The following is a 14,547-nucleotide window of genomic DNA, read 5'->3' as shown; positions in this document are numbered from 1 at the left end:
TAGACAAAGCTCTTCAAGCATATGAAAACATGGATTAAAAAAGATTTAAAATAGCACAGCATGGATAATTTGGGGCAGAAAATGCCAAATATATTATATTGTTACATTTTGACAGAGCAGACTAAAGCATTGCCATGTGGATGTCCTGTTCTCAGTTGACACAAAGGTATAATTGGCTGGTGCAGCAAAAATCTATTCTTTATTTGATAATAAATAAAACAATAGAGAGTGCTTGAATCATGGAGTAATGGTTGGTTTAATACCTCAGACAGTCAGAGCAAATGTATCCACGCACCCACAACACAACTGCAATATTATTTTGTGGTTCCCAAATCACCACATCTGAACCAGGCTTAGAAACATTCTTAATTCTTTGGAGGGTAGGAAAGGTGAGGGATAATTTGTGAAGAGGATATCTCTCCCCGGGGAACCCAATCCAGACGTCCTCCCACTCTTTCCTCTGCTGCTAAACTGTTTTAATAGAATAGGAAAGAGCAGATAAGGGAATGGGATTGTGGCATTGTCCTTGGCTGACTTAACAGGCTGGCGGAGGCTGAAACTGCGAAATTTCCCTTACTTCTCTGTACAGCCCAGAAGAGAGGAAGCTGAACCAGAGCTGAAGGTCTAGTGCCAGCCCTAGACATCTTCCCATCTGAAGCAAACAGTGCAAATGACACATCACGATTTGTAACTAGCGCTCAATGATGGGAGCTGGAGAAAAGAAATGGTACCCTTTCTGGAATCTTTCAAAGTGACTGCTTCACAGTAAGTCTAGCGGAGGTGAGGAAAGCTGGCTAAGGTGTAGAACCTTGTGAGTTGCAGCTTTTCTGAGGCCCCAAATAAATCTCAAATGGCCTGCTGCTGCTGTTGGCCAATCTGAATGCATTTGTGAGGTATCAGAAGTTCAGAGTCAACAATCCCACACATTGTGCTAAAGAGAAATATATGATAAAATTTTGTATAGTGCCACAGGAAGTCAGCCACCGAGGCTTTCTTTCAAAACAAGAAAGAGGTCAGCCTTGCATTTGGTTGTTATAGCCTGTCAAAATTTTTGAATGATGCCTGCGTGTGAATAGGAAGCAATATCGGGAAAAGTGGTGAACAAGCAGAATTTCCCTGCCCAAAAAACCAATAATAGAAATGCTGTCACTAGCAAATCAGCTCCCCAGCTCAGGGCAAAGTAAGCTGGGAATAGTACAACCTTCAAGTGACTATTTACCAATAATAGTAATGTGGGTGTGCCTTTGTGAAAGAAGCAGTCTTAAAGAGGGAAACAGTGTATTTCCCCTCAGGCACTCTACAGAATACATCAGACAGGCAACATCAGACAGGGACATGGGCACAAAATGTCTTCATAAATAAAGAGAGGGCAGTGAGGAATCTTTCAGTGGGAAGATGAAGAGGAGAACCACTTGGCTGCTGAATGCAAAGCAATGATCGTGGAAGCATCCTGGCTACCAGAGGAAACGAAAGCAAATAGTGCAAAGGAAGCCTTTTAAGAATTTGTTTCCTAACTTAGAATAGTCCCTGCTTCTACTCCTAGTTTGTTCCATTTGATGTAGGATCGAAGTCCTATAACAATAGTTATAGACAAATCTGTCAATTCTGTTTTTTCTCATTTTCCAGTCTTAAGTTCAGCTTCCCCCTTTCCACCACATTTGGCAAACACTTTTTAAAAAAAAACCCTGCATGAAAAATTCACACACACTTTTTGTGTGCATTTCTGTTTATACACATTTTTGCAAGCCATTTCTTCTAATATTGTGCACCCCCCCCCCGCACTAATATACACATTTTGGTATACTCCCCTAAGATATCCCTTTCTTGTATGCATTTTTTTAAATCAGCATAGTACATTACAAAATTCAAGAAGTGCAAATCATGAAAGGGAGCTGTGTTCCGGTTCACATACAGGGGTACCTTAGGTTACAAACGCTTCAGGTTACAAACTCCGCTAACCCAGAAATAGTACCTTGGGTTGAGAACTTTACCTCAGGGTGAGAATGGAAATTGTGCGCCGGTGGCACGGTGGCAGCAGGAGGCCCCATTAGTGAAAGTGCACCTCAGGTTAAGAACGGTTTCAGGTTAAGAACGGACCTCCGGAACGAATTAAGTTCATAACCCGAGGTATCACTGTATTGATGTGGAGAGTGTGAAATAATTTTGCATTAAAATGAGAACTGAATAATGTCTTCCTCATTTCTTCTCAATGGTGAGAATTTCTAAGCCTCACAGCTGTGTGTGTAGGTATATTCTTGGGAAGGGAGGAGTAAACCTCCACTGCTCACAAGATGCGATCCTGATAATCCCTGCCCATGGATGCAATTATTCTAAGGAAAACACTATTCAGTGGTGGATGGTCTTGCACCGTGGCATATCTCCTCCAGGTGAGTTGCTGCTGCTTACCAGGAAGAGGAGGAGTGGGGAAGCAGTGAGGTCTGTGCAGTGCAAAAGCATCAGCAGTGCCAATCTGGTGCTCCTAGTGGTGTGTTTGCCCTGCACCTTGGAGCACCAGATTGGCTCTGCTGATGCATTTGCACTGCACAGACCTCACTGCTTCCCCACGCCTCTTCTTCCAGAGAGCAGCAGCGACTCACCTGCTGGGAAGTCAGGAAACTGTCTCTGTCCCACTACACAGTCTACGAATGATAATATACAGTCAGTGTAATGTGCAGTTTGACCTTCAGAGGTCACTCTTCTAAATGAATCACTTTGCCACATCATTGCAATGTCCCAGAGAACTTTGTGATACTGGCACAACACATTTATCTACAGCACTAGGCTATCAAATTAATTGTTTTTTTAATATTTATTTGCTTTTTAATTATTATTTTTCTATGTTTTTAGCAGTCCTTATTTTTATTTTAAGCAACCTCAAGTCCCGTCAGGGAAAAAGATGGAGTATAAATAAATACATCCTCACCATCAAGGTAGTTTCTGCATTCAGCCCTTTCCCCCTTCTTTACCACTAGATATCAAGTGACAGACCAGGCCTTAAAGAAGTTCCATCTTTGGAAATAAGCTCAGGTGAAGCCAGAGAGGTCCTGGATGGCCTTAAGGAGTAGAAGTTTCACATTGTGCACTACGAAAGTAATGCTCCCCAAAACATGACTTCAGATTTATGGTATCTTGGAAGAGATTTCACTGAGCAAATTTCACAAATGCAGTGAGCAGAAAAGACAAGTCATTTTCAACCAGCACTGCATGTGGAGAGGTTGGAAAGTTTAAATGCATTAAATCTATGCCAGTGACAGAGGCAGCACAGGCAATTCTGTGAGAGGACAGTTTGCCAAAGAGCAGCCCAAGGGAATGTATCTAAAAATGGGCTCTGAAGTGCTTGACTCTAAATGGATTTCTCATTACCACACTGAAAAATTGAAAGCCTGGTCTGATTTCCCCCCTGCCCCATTCTGCTCCTCCTCCAGCTGCAGAATCTTGTTAAATGGAAAGGAATGTCAGGACTGTGTCCCAATAAATATGGAACTCATTTCTGTCATTTTAAGTTATTTTGAACTGTCGTGTAGCATTGCATTTTTATATTGTGCTTTAACTGAGGTAATAATAATAATTTTTACTTGAACATACTCCACTATAGAAGTTATATTGGCAGAAAGAATATTTCAAGCAATATTTCCATTTATTCAAGAAAAGCATGGAATACACAGTAAAGTCTCATTATATAGTAATGCTTACTCATCAATTAACTAAAAGAAGAAGCATCTGTCTGCAACAGCACTTCCACACCAGCTATCCTTAACCTGGGTCCCCAGGTAGTGTTGGACTACATCTCCCATCAGTCCCAGACAGCCTGGCCAATGGTCAGAGATGATGGGAGTTGGAGTCCAATGTCTGGGGGCATCAAGACTCTTTCACAGTTTTTCAACTCATGAGAGTTTGTACAGGGAAAGCTCAAACCACCTGTGTATAGGAAGACATTGGAATGAAATTTGCAAAAGCGTTGCCATTTTAGTTTACTGCAGCATATAGATTGCCATCTTTCTCTCGTAACACTAGAATCAAAGTCAATCAACGGTATTTACTAGCAGCAGGTTCAGTATGGGAAAAGGAAATATAAGATGCTCCATAATAATTTGCTACTTTCCCCAGCATGTAATTGTTTCCTACTTATTTCTTATTTCTTACTTCAACAGGGAGTGACACCCACTCCAAAACACACACACACACAAACACCTTGTGATTTTATAGAAGTGTGGTTGATAAGGAACAATCCACAGATCTGAGAGGAAGAAAGGAAAATAGTTTGTGCAAGTGAGCATGGGTTGAGGACAACGGAGGACAATGAAAAGTAAATGGAAATATGAAAAACTGCAATTGAGTTGTGTAATTGAGTGGCACATGCACAGGCTTGCTTCTTTATATTGTTTAGGTTGAGGCTGAATTGGTTCATGTTATCTAGAGGCAGAGAGTATGCAGTTCCCCAAGCCCCAGTGCACATCTTGAATTATTTCTTCCCATTCCTTGATTTGCAATGCTATTCAGCCTTCCTGTTCACATTTTATGATTAAATCATAATGTTTAAATGGAGTGTCGGGGGGGGGATCTGGGAGACTAAGTGTGGGGGGGTTGACTTATATGGCAAACTGCTGTGTGTGTGCATGTGTGTGTGCTTGTGCAGTGTTAGTAATGATCTCAAAATAACTCTCCTTAGTTATGAGTAAAGAGTGTGTTCTGCTATCTTCTTCTTCTTTGGCGATCACTCGTAGCCGAGTAAGATTGTCTTCCATGAACATGGTCTTAACAGTGAGTCCATAAGTGACTGTGGAGGCCAATTCTGTATCCACATGGTCTTCCACAGTGGGGACATAGGTTTCCAGGTGGGAGTTGATCACAGTGAGGGTTTGCCAAGCGTGCCTTCCTCTTAGCATGTTTCTGCCTTTTGTCCTGAGTTTGAGCATCTTCAAAGTCCATGACACCTTTGGTAAAGGCTGTTCTCCAATTGGAGCACTTGCAGGCCAGTGTTTCCCAATTGTTGGTGTTTATACTACCTTTTTTTTTAAGATTTGCCCTGAGAGAGTCTTTAAACCTCTTTTGTTGACCACCAGCATTACACTTTCCATTTTTAAGTTCAGGATAGAGTAGTTGTTTTGGAAGATGATAATCAGGCATCAGCACAACATGACTAGTCCAACAAAGTTGATGTTGAAGAATCATTGCTTCGACACTAGTGATCTTTGCTTCTTTCAGTACACATACAGTGGCGCCTCGCAAGACGAAATTAATTTGTTCCGCAAGTCTCTTCGTCTTGCGGTTTTTTCGTCTTGCGATGCACGGTTTCCCATAGGAATGCATTGAAAATCAATTAATGCATTCCTAGGGAAACCGCCTTCAGACCAGGTCCGGGGACAGTCTGTCCCCGGACCTCTTCTGAAGGCTGGGGGGGGACAAGGGCTTTTCTTCCCACCCCCAGCATTTTAAAAAACCCTGGGACAGCGGAGGACTTCTCCGCTGTCCGGGGCCATCTTAAAATGCTGGCGGGCGGCATTTTAAAATCGCCCCGGACAGCGGAGGACTTCTCCGCTGTCCGGGGCGATGTAAAAGCCCCTGGGAAGGCAGGCAGGGGGGACAAAGACTTTCGCCCCCTGCCCGCCTTCAGAAGGTGTCCCCGCCCCCCGCCCCACTTCGGAACAGCTTTCCGAAGTGGGGCGGCTGCGGCAGGTGTCCCCGCCCCCCGCCCCACTTCGGAACAGCTTTCCGAAGTGGGGCGGCTGGGGCAGGCATCCCCGCCCCCCCTCCCCACTTCGGAACAGCTTTCCGAAGTGGGGCGGCTGGGGCAGGCGTCCCCGCCCCCCCTCCCCACTTCGGAACAGCTTTCCGAAGTGGGGCGGCTGGGGCAGGCGTCCCCGCCCCCCCTCCCCACTTCGGAACAGCTTTCCGAAGTGGGGCGGCTGGGGCAGGCGTCCCCGCCCCCCTCCCCACTTCGGAACAGCTTTCCGAAGTGGGGCGGCTGGGGCAGGCGTCCCCGCCCCCCTCCCCACTTCGGAACAGCTTTCCGAAGTGGGGCGGCTGGGGCAGGCGTCCCCGCCCCCCTCCCCACTTCGGAACAGCTTTCCGAAGTGGGGCGGCTGGGGCAGGTGTCCCCGCCCCCCCTTCGGAACAGCATTTTAAAATCTCCCCGTGTCCCGGGAAGATTTTAAAATGCTGGGGTTCGGCAGCGCTTCGCTCCCGACCCCCAGCATTTTAAAACCTCCCCGGGACAGGGGGAGATTTTAAAATGCTGGGGGTCGGCAGCGCTTCGCTCCCGACCCCCAGCATTTTAAAATCTCCCCGGGACAGGGGGAGATTTTAAAATGCTGGGGGTCGGCAGCTACCCCCAGCATTTTAAAATCTCCCCGGGACAGAGACTTCTCTGCTGTCCCTTGGAGATTTTTAAATGCTGGGGGTCGGCAGCGAACGCTTCGCTCCCGCCCGCCAGCATTTTAAGATCGCCCGGGGCAGGCGGGGGGAGCAAAGACTTTTGCCCCCCGCCGGCCTTCAGAAGAGGTCCTCTTCTGAAGGCCGGCTGTGGGCGAAAGTCTTTGCTCCCGACCGCCAGCATTTCCCTATGGGCTTTCGTCTTGCGATGCAAGCCCATAGGGAAATTCGTCTTGCGAAGCGCCTCCAAAACAGAAAACCCTTTCGTCTTGCGGGTTTTCCGTCTTGCGAGGCATTCGTCTTGCGGGGTACCACTGTATAACCTGCCCGATGATCTATTTACTATTATGTATATAGTGCATTAACCTACATTGGCTCCCAGTACGTTTCCGAGCACAATTCAAAGTGTTGGTGCTGACCTTTAAAGCCCTAAACGGCCTTGGTCCAGTATATCTGAAGGAGCGTCTCCACCCCCATCGTTCTACCCGGACACTGAGGTCCAGCACCGAGGGCCTTCTGGCGGTTCCCTCACTGCGAGAAGCCAAGTTACAGGGAACCAGGCAGAGGGCCTTCTCGGTAGTGGTGCCTTCCCTGTGGAACACCCTCCCACCAGATGTCAAAGAGAACAACAACTACCAGGCTTTTAGAAGACATCTGAAGGCAGCCCTGTTTCGGGAAGCTTTTAATGTTTGATGTATTATAGTATTTTAATATTCTTTTGGAAGCCACCCAGAGTGGCTGGGGAGGCCCAGCCAGATGGGCGGGGTATAAATAATAAATTATTATTATTATTATTATTATTATTATTATTATTATTATTAATTATTGGCATTAGTTTGCCTGTCTTTCCAAGTGATGTGTAAAAAAATTCAGAGACACCGTTGATGTAATCTTTTGAGGAGCTGGAGATGGTGTTTATAAGTGGTCCACGTTTCACAAGCATACAGTAAGGTTGGTAGTGCAATAGCTTTGTAAACAAGTGTTTTGGTTTCCCTGCAAATGTCCTGGTCCTTGAAGTGCAATCACAAAAAAGCCACACTTGCAGAGATCAGGAAATGCTGGATTTCAGCATCAATGTTGGCCCTTGTGGAAAGAAACTGCCCAGGTAGGAGAAGTGATTGACACTTTCCAATGTTACACCATTGAGTTGGATTTGTGGCACTGCAGAGTGGTTGTTTTGTGCTTGTTGGTGCATTACTTTGATTTTGGGGATGTTGAGCGATAGGCCAAGCTTCTCGTAAGCTTCTGTGAAGATATTTAGGATGGTTTGGAGGTCATCCTCTGAGTGTGCACACACTACGTTGTCATCAGCATACTGAAGCTCTATGACGGACGTTATGGTAACCTTACTCTTTAATTTCAGCCTACTCAGATGAAAGAGCTTTCCATCTGTTTGATATATGATTTCTACTCCAATGGGGACTTTCCCTTTGACAAAGTGTAGGATCATGGCAATGAAAATAATAAATAGATTTGGGGCGATAACACAACTCTGTTTAACACCTGATCCCACTGTGAATGATTCACTTTGAGAGCCATTGTTATCTGAGATTGTTGCTGTCATATTATAATGGAGGAGCCGAAGGATGTTCACAAATTTACCTGGGCAGAACTATAAACATGGACAGAATCTAAGTTATGTTCATAATTCTCCTCTCTCTCTCTCTTTTTAAAAAAGATGAATACCCTTGATTATAAGTAAATGTATGTTTCAATGGGGAGATAATTTGACTTGTGTGCTTGGTGGAAGCTTGTCATTTCCTACCGATCTACCTTTCTTGTCATTTCTGATCTAGATGTTTCAGAAGTGAAAATAAGAGAGAAAGTCACATCTAGACTTAACAATGAAATGGAAACTAACTGCACAAGTCTCGCTGTCAGTCCAAATTTACTACAGATGAGTGGCAGGAAAAAAGAGCCTCTTTACACATTAGATCTTAAATGGTACACACCTAAGATGTCTTAAGTATACACCAGAATCAGCCTACTGGGTGGGGTGCAGCTGCTATTCTACATTCACAGTGAGTGGTTTGCTGCTGTATACCGAGAGGGAGAGGGGTGAAGTGGTGGGGATTGGTACAGCCAATCTGCACTCCACCCCTGGCATGTCATTTCTGCTGTACACTTAAAAAGGGAAAACAGTCTTATATTTAACAGTTCACCAGGTGTCAGCAACCTCTTTGAGGCCAAGGAGCACGTCTCGAATACTGAGGAAGTCCCATTGGCACGACATGCAAATTGGCTTCTGTGGGGTGTGTGGCCTTAACACAAAATGGCTGCCACATCTAAATGAGCTGCCCTGACTTGATAGCGAGCTCACTTGGAAAGATCTACCATAGCAGTCTGCTGAAGCCCCCCAGGTGTTTTTGGAATGTGTATCAGGTTGGTGGAAGCAGCATTACAGGCTCTTAACCGTACAAGGACCTGGTTTACGAGAAGGCGGTCTTCCATATGTCTCTGGGATTCCAGAAAAGTCAAGGTCTGCCACTCTGAAGCCAAATATCTTAAGGAGTTACTACCATACAGCATGTGACACCACCCATGCCCGTTGTGAGAATCATAGCACTGCATGTGCCATGATTTCACAGTGTCAGTAAATTGACCTGGGTTCTGCTGCCAAATTTGGCCAACAAAGGGCTCTTCCATACTACTTATTTATTGAGCATTCATCTTGATGTGCTGGCATAGTGTTTGTTCACCTTCCTGTAAATCATTGTTGTAATTCCACACTTTTCAATGCATTCCCTCACCACTTTCCTAACTGCAAAAGATCCATTTTGTTTGCAAAGTAGGTTTGTTGCACAAGGGCAGCAGAGCGCTTTAACCTACTTTAATTGCACAGACCTAAATTTCTCTGTATTCACTTGAATCCTGCAACCCAGCGACAGTTGGGAGGTGCTCTGTGGTGAATGAGGATGTGTCCCCCCCTTGTCTGAAAGCGGCAAGTTGTTTGCTCCTACTCTTGTTAAATAACCCTGCAGAAATATGTGGAGAATAATGTGTGTTGCTGCAGTTTCCTCGGGAAAATTCCTAAAGCAGCCTCCTAAAGTTTAGCTGACATCAGCTGCTCTGCTTGAAAATGAAATTAAAGTTGAGTGTGGCAAGATGAAGTAGCGGAGGAGGAAGAGAGTTTATTTTCCTTGCAGCAACTCTTATGGTCTCACAGATGCACACTGATCCACCACACTTTTCTTTTACAGAATGGTTGTCAGATAGCCCTCTTCTTTATTTCATTGCTAGATATTTCTAAATGCTTAAGCCATCAGTTATAACCAAACTGTAGTTTACCAATGCTGAAGGAAACAGCACATTGGAAAACAATAATTTCGTTATTAGAGCAAAAGGATCTTGAGGTGGGGCTGTAGTCAGAGGAGCGATTAAGGGGTAGTTCGGGTAGCCTGAGCCCTGAGTCTTTTATTCGAGGTCCCAGCTCTCCTGACCCTTCACCCCCCACTTTTAAACCATTAAAAGAAAAAAGTGGCCAGACACAGTGCAGAATGTTGTGCTTGTTGTTTAGTCGTTTAGTCGTGTCTGACTCTTCCTGACCCCATGGACCAGAGCACGCCAGGTACTCCTGTCTTCCACTGCCTCCTGCAGTTTGGTCAAACTCATGCTGGTAGCTTCGAGAACACTGTCCAACCATCTCGTCCTCTGCTGTCCCCTTCTCCTTGTGCTCTCAATCTTTCCCAACATCAGGGTCTTTTTCAGGGAGTCTTCTCTTCTCATGAGGTGGCCAAAGTATTGGAGCCTCAGCTTCAGGATCTGTCCTTCCAGTGAGCACTCAGGGCTGATTTCCGTAAGAATGGATAGGTTTGATCTTCTTGCAGTCCATGGGACTCTCAAGAGTCTCCTCCAGCACCATAATTCAAAAGCATCAATTCTTCGACGATCAGCCTTCTTTATGGTCCAGCTCTCACTTCCATACATGACTACTGAGAAAACCATAGCTTTAACTATACGGACCTTTGTTGGCAAGGTGATGTCTCTGCTGTTTAAGATGCTGTCTAGGTTTGTCATTGCTGTTCTCCCAAGAAGCAGGTGTCTTTTAATTTCATGACTGTCACCATCTGCAGTGATCATGGAACCCAAGAAAGTAAAATCTCTCACTGCCTCCATTTCTTCCCCTTCTATTTGCCAGGAGGTGATGGGACCAGTGGCCATGATATTAGTTTTTTCTTATGTTGAGCTTCAGACCATATTTTGTGCTCTCCTTTTTCACCCTCATTAAAAGGTTCTTTAATTCCTCCTCACTTTCTGCCATCAAGGTTCTGTCATCTACATATCTGAGGTTGTTGATATTTCTTCCGGCAATCTTAATTCCGGCTTGGGATTCATCCAGTCCAGCCTTTCGCATGATGAATTCTGCATATAAGTTAAATAAGAAGGGAGACAATATACAGCCTTGTCGTACTCCTTTCCCAATTTCGAACCAATCAGTTATTCCGTATCCAGTTCTAACTGTAGCTTCTTGTCCCATATAGAGATTTCTCAGGAGACAGATGAGGTGATCAGGCACTCCCATTTCTTTAAGAACTTGCCATAGTTTGCTGTGGTCGACACAGTCAAATGCTTTTGCGTAGTCAATGAAGTAGATGTTTTTCTGGAACTCTATAGCTTTCTCCATAATCCAGCACATGTTTGCAATTTGGTCTCTGGTTCCTCTGCACCTTCGAAATCCAGCTTGCACTTCTGGGAGTTCTCAGTCCACATATTGCTTAAGCCTAACCTTGCTTAAGAATTTTAAGCATAATCTTGCTAGCGTGTGGAATGAGTGCAATTGTGCGGTAGTTGGAGCATTCTTTGGCTCTGCCCTTCTTTGGGATTGGGATGTAGACTGATCTTCTCCAATTCTCTGGCCACTGCTGAGTTTTCCAAACTTGCTGGCATATTGAGTGTAGAACCTTAATAGCATCATGTTTTAAAATTTTAAATAGTTCAGCTGGAATACCATCACTTCCCCTGGCCTTGTTATTTGCAGTGCTTTGTAAGGTCCATTTGACTTCACTCTCCAGGATGTCTGGCTCAAGGTCAACAGCCACACTACCTGGGGTGTACGAGACATCCATATCTTTCTGGTATAATTCCTCTGTGTATTCTTGCCACCTCTTCTGCTTCTGTTAGGTCCTTTCCACTTTTGTCCTTTATTATGGTAATCTTTGTGCGAAATGTTCCTTTCATAACTCCAATTTTCTTGAACAGATCTCTGTTTTTCCCCATTCTGTTGTTTTCCTCTATTTCTTTGCATTGCTTGTTTAAGAAGGCCCTCTTGTCTTTCCTTGCTATTTTTTGTAAATCTGGATTCAATTTCTAGTATCTTTCACTATCTCCCTCGCATTTTGCTTGCCTTCTCCCCCCCCCACTATTTGTAAGGCCTCATTGGACAGCCACTTTGCTTTCTTGCATTTCCTTTTCATTGGGATGGTTTTCGTTGTTGCCTCCTGTATAATGTTACGAGCCTTCATCCATAGTTCTTCAGGCACTCTGTCCACCAAATCTAAATCCTTAAACCTGTTCTTCACTTCCACTGTGTATTCATAAGGGATTTGATTTAGATTGTGTCTTACTGGCCCAGTGGTTTTTCCTACTTTCATCAGTTTTAAGCTGGAATTTTGCTGTAAAAAGCTGATGATCTGAGCCACAGTCAGCTTCAGGTCTTGTTTTTGCTGACTGTATAGAGCTTCTCCATCTTTGGCTGCAGAGAATATAATCAATCTGATTTTGATGCTGCCCATCTGGTGATGTCCATGTGTAGAGTCGTCTCTTGTGTTGTTGGAAAAGAGTGTTTGAGATGACCAGCTTGTTCTCTTGGCAGAACTCTATTAGCCTTTGCCCTGCTTCATTTTGAACTCCAAGGCCAAACTTGCCAGTTGTTCCTTTTATCTCTTGAATCCCTACTTTAGCATTCCAATCCCCTATAATGAGAAGAACATCCTTCTTTGGCATCATTTCTAGAAGGTTTTTTAAGTCTTCATAGAACTGGTCAATTTCAGTTTCTTCAGCACCGATAGTTGGTGCATAAACTTGGATTACTGTGATGTTAAAAGGTCTGCCTTGGATTCGTATCGAGATCATTCTATCGTTTTTGAGACTGCATCCCAATACAGCTTTTGCCACTCTGTTGTTGACTATGAGGGCCACTCCATTTCTTTTACGGGATTCTTGCCCACAGTAGTAGATATGATGGTCATCCAAACTGAATTCGCCCATTCCTGCCCATTTTAGTTCACTGATGCCCAGGATGTCAATATTTATTCTTGCCATCTCATTTTTTACCACATCCAACTTACCAAGGTTCATGGTTCTTACAATCCAGGTTCCTATGCAATATTTTTCTTTACAGCATTGGACTTTCCTTTCGCTTCCAGGCAAATCCACAACTGAGCGACCTTTTGGCTTTGGCCCAGCCGCTTCATCAACTCTGAATCTACTTGTACTTGTCCTCCGCTCTTCCTCAGTAGCATGTTGGACGCCTTCTGACCTGAGGGGCTAATCTTCCAGCGTCATAACTTTTATATGCCTGTTGTCTTTGTCCATGGAGTTTTCTTGGCAGGGATACTGGAGTGGCTTGCCAGTCCCTGCTCCAGGTGGATCACGTTTAGTCAAAACTCTCCACTATGACCTGTCCATCTTGGGTGCCCTGCTCGGCATAGCTCATAGCTTCTCCGAGTTATTCAAGCCCCTTCACCATGACAAGGCAGTGATCCATGAAGGAGAGAATGTTATGCTAGTGACACATTACACACCTGCCATCTTAAATTTCTCCAGAGGCAAATTTGTGTCCTGGCCACAGAACCTTATCCACAACTCAGTGGGGATATGACCCCTGAACAGCTTAGTGCAGGAGAATGCTTTCTGCGATGTTCAAAAACCATTTTTAGCCACTTCTGATCTAGAATAAAACATAGGAATATCACCTTTTGTTCAGAAGCTTAAAAGGGCAGACTGAATTCATGGAAATGATTAGCAACTGTGAAGGTGAGCACTGCAAATACAAAGATGATACAATATCATTTTAGCATGCCTGAAAGAATATACCTTCCTTGAGAAGCCTTTTCCTTTTGGTCACCAGGAATGTAAATGTCACACAGAGGGGAACAAGTTTATTGTTTCAGATTGGTTTCACATGGATTGAACCTTAAATCATTCCAACTCTACCTTGAAATGAAAGAATATTAAAACCAGCTGAAAAGCTCACTGGTGACATTTGTGTTCAGCTAATCTTAAATTTTATTTATTTAAATAATTTATATACTGCTTAATACTGTACATTTTTAGCATGTAGCACTGTGGGGCCCTTCAGCTATTTATTTAGCTTTTCTATGAATGTGATTGTTTAAATGTCTCATCTGTATTCCCTCCCTTTTACTATTCTTTGGCTAAACAGGGCCTCCCCTATTTAATTGGCAACTACCTACCATCTATTTGTCACATTACCAGCAAGCTAAACTTTTAATAACCTTCTTTATTGTACTGTTTGCTAAAAATATTCCCTATTCCTTTGATGAAAACTATATCTCAACACCAAACAGCATCACAGAAACAACAAAAGATGACTATTATCTGCATTTTTTCCCCTATGAAAAAACTAGTTGTGATTTTTTTTTGCAGGCCATGCAGAAAAATTGGGGTGGGGGCTTCTTCTAAAGATATTAACTATTGATTACTTGCTGATGGTTTTTCAAGGAGAGGATCATGGCAGTGTTTCACTATTGGCAGATAGACTAGGCAGAAGAGATTGTTTTCCAGTGTTGCCAGTAACTCATACATAAACAATATTATGGCAGACAGGAGCTCAATTTTACTGTCAGTATGTAATAGCTCACCCACTGAAATATGTTTGAAATATCCATTGAAGCAAGAAGAATGAGGCAGGGAGAAGGAACAATGGGAGTATAACAGAGCAGACACTTCAGGAATATGAAGAATCTTCTTACCTGGATATACCTACATAATTTCATTTTTTTACACAAGGTTGTGATCCCTCCTGGTTCAGCTCTTGAAGTGGCTATGAGGAGTTTCTTAACTAGGCAGTTGTGATCTTCAAGGAGAAGATTATTAAGTAGGTGCTAGTGTGACAAAGAACTGACGTTTTCCTGGAATAAGCTCACAGATTACCAAATATCCAATTCTGCTAGAGGCTTGCAGGGAAGCAGGCAGTGTCCAGTCACCAATCCG

At 43.9% G+C, this 14,547-nt stretch overlaps 2 long non-coding RNA genes across 2 annotated transcripts in view; both read left to right on the top strand.

The window, feature by feature from the left end:
- The window catches only part of LOC309542848, a 680,556-nt gene that overhangs the window by 41,963 nt on the left and 624,046 nt on the right, over positions 1 to 14,547 (top strand). The gene's annotated exons all lie outside the window — the stretch shown is intronic.
- On the top strand, positions 714 to 3,487 carry LOC309542898. The gene is made up of 2 exons (XR_014224483.1): positions 714 to 780; positions 2,973 to 3,487. It is a non-coding gene; the product is annotated as an uncharacterized lncRNA (long non-coding RNA).

This window comes from Podarcis vaucheri (genome assembly GCF_965113315.1).
Source record: "Podarcis vaucheri genome assembly, chromosome: 1".
Taxonomy (NCBI): domain Eukaryota; kingdom Metazoa; phylum Chordata; class Lepidosauria; order Squamata; family Lacertidae; genus Podarcis; species Podarcis vaucheri.
This window is presented reverse-complemented; position numbering and strand designations above follow the sequence as displayed.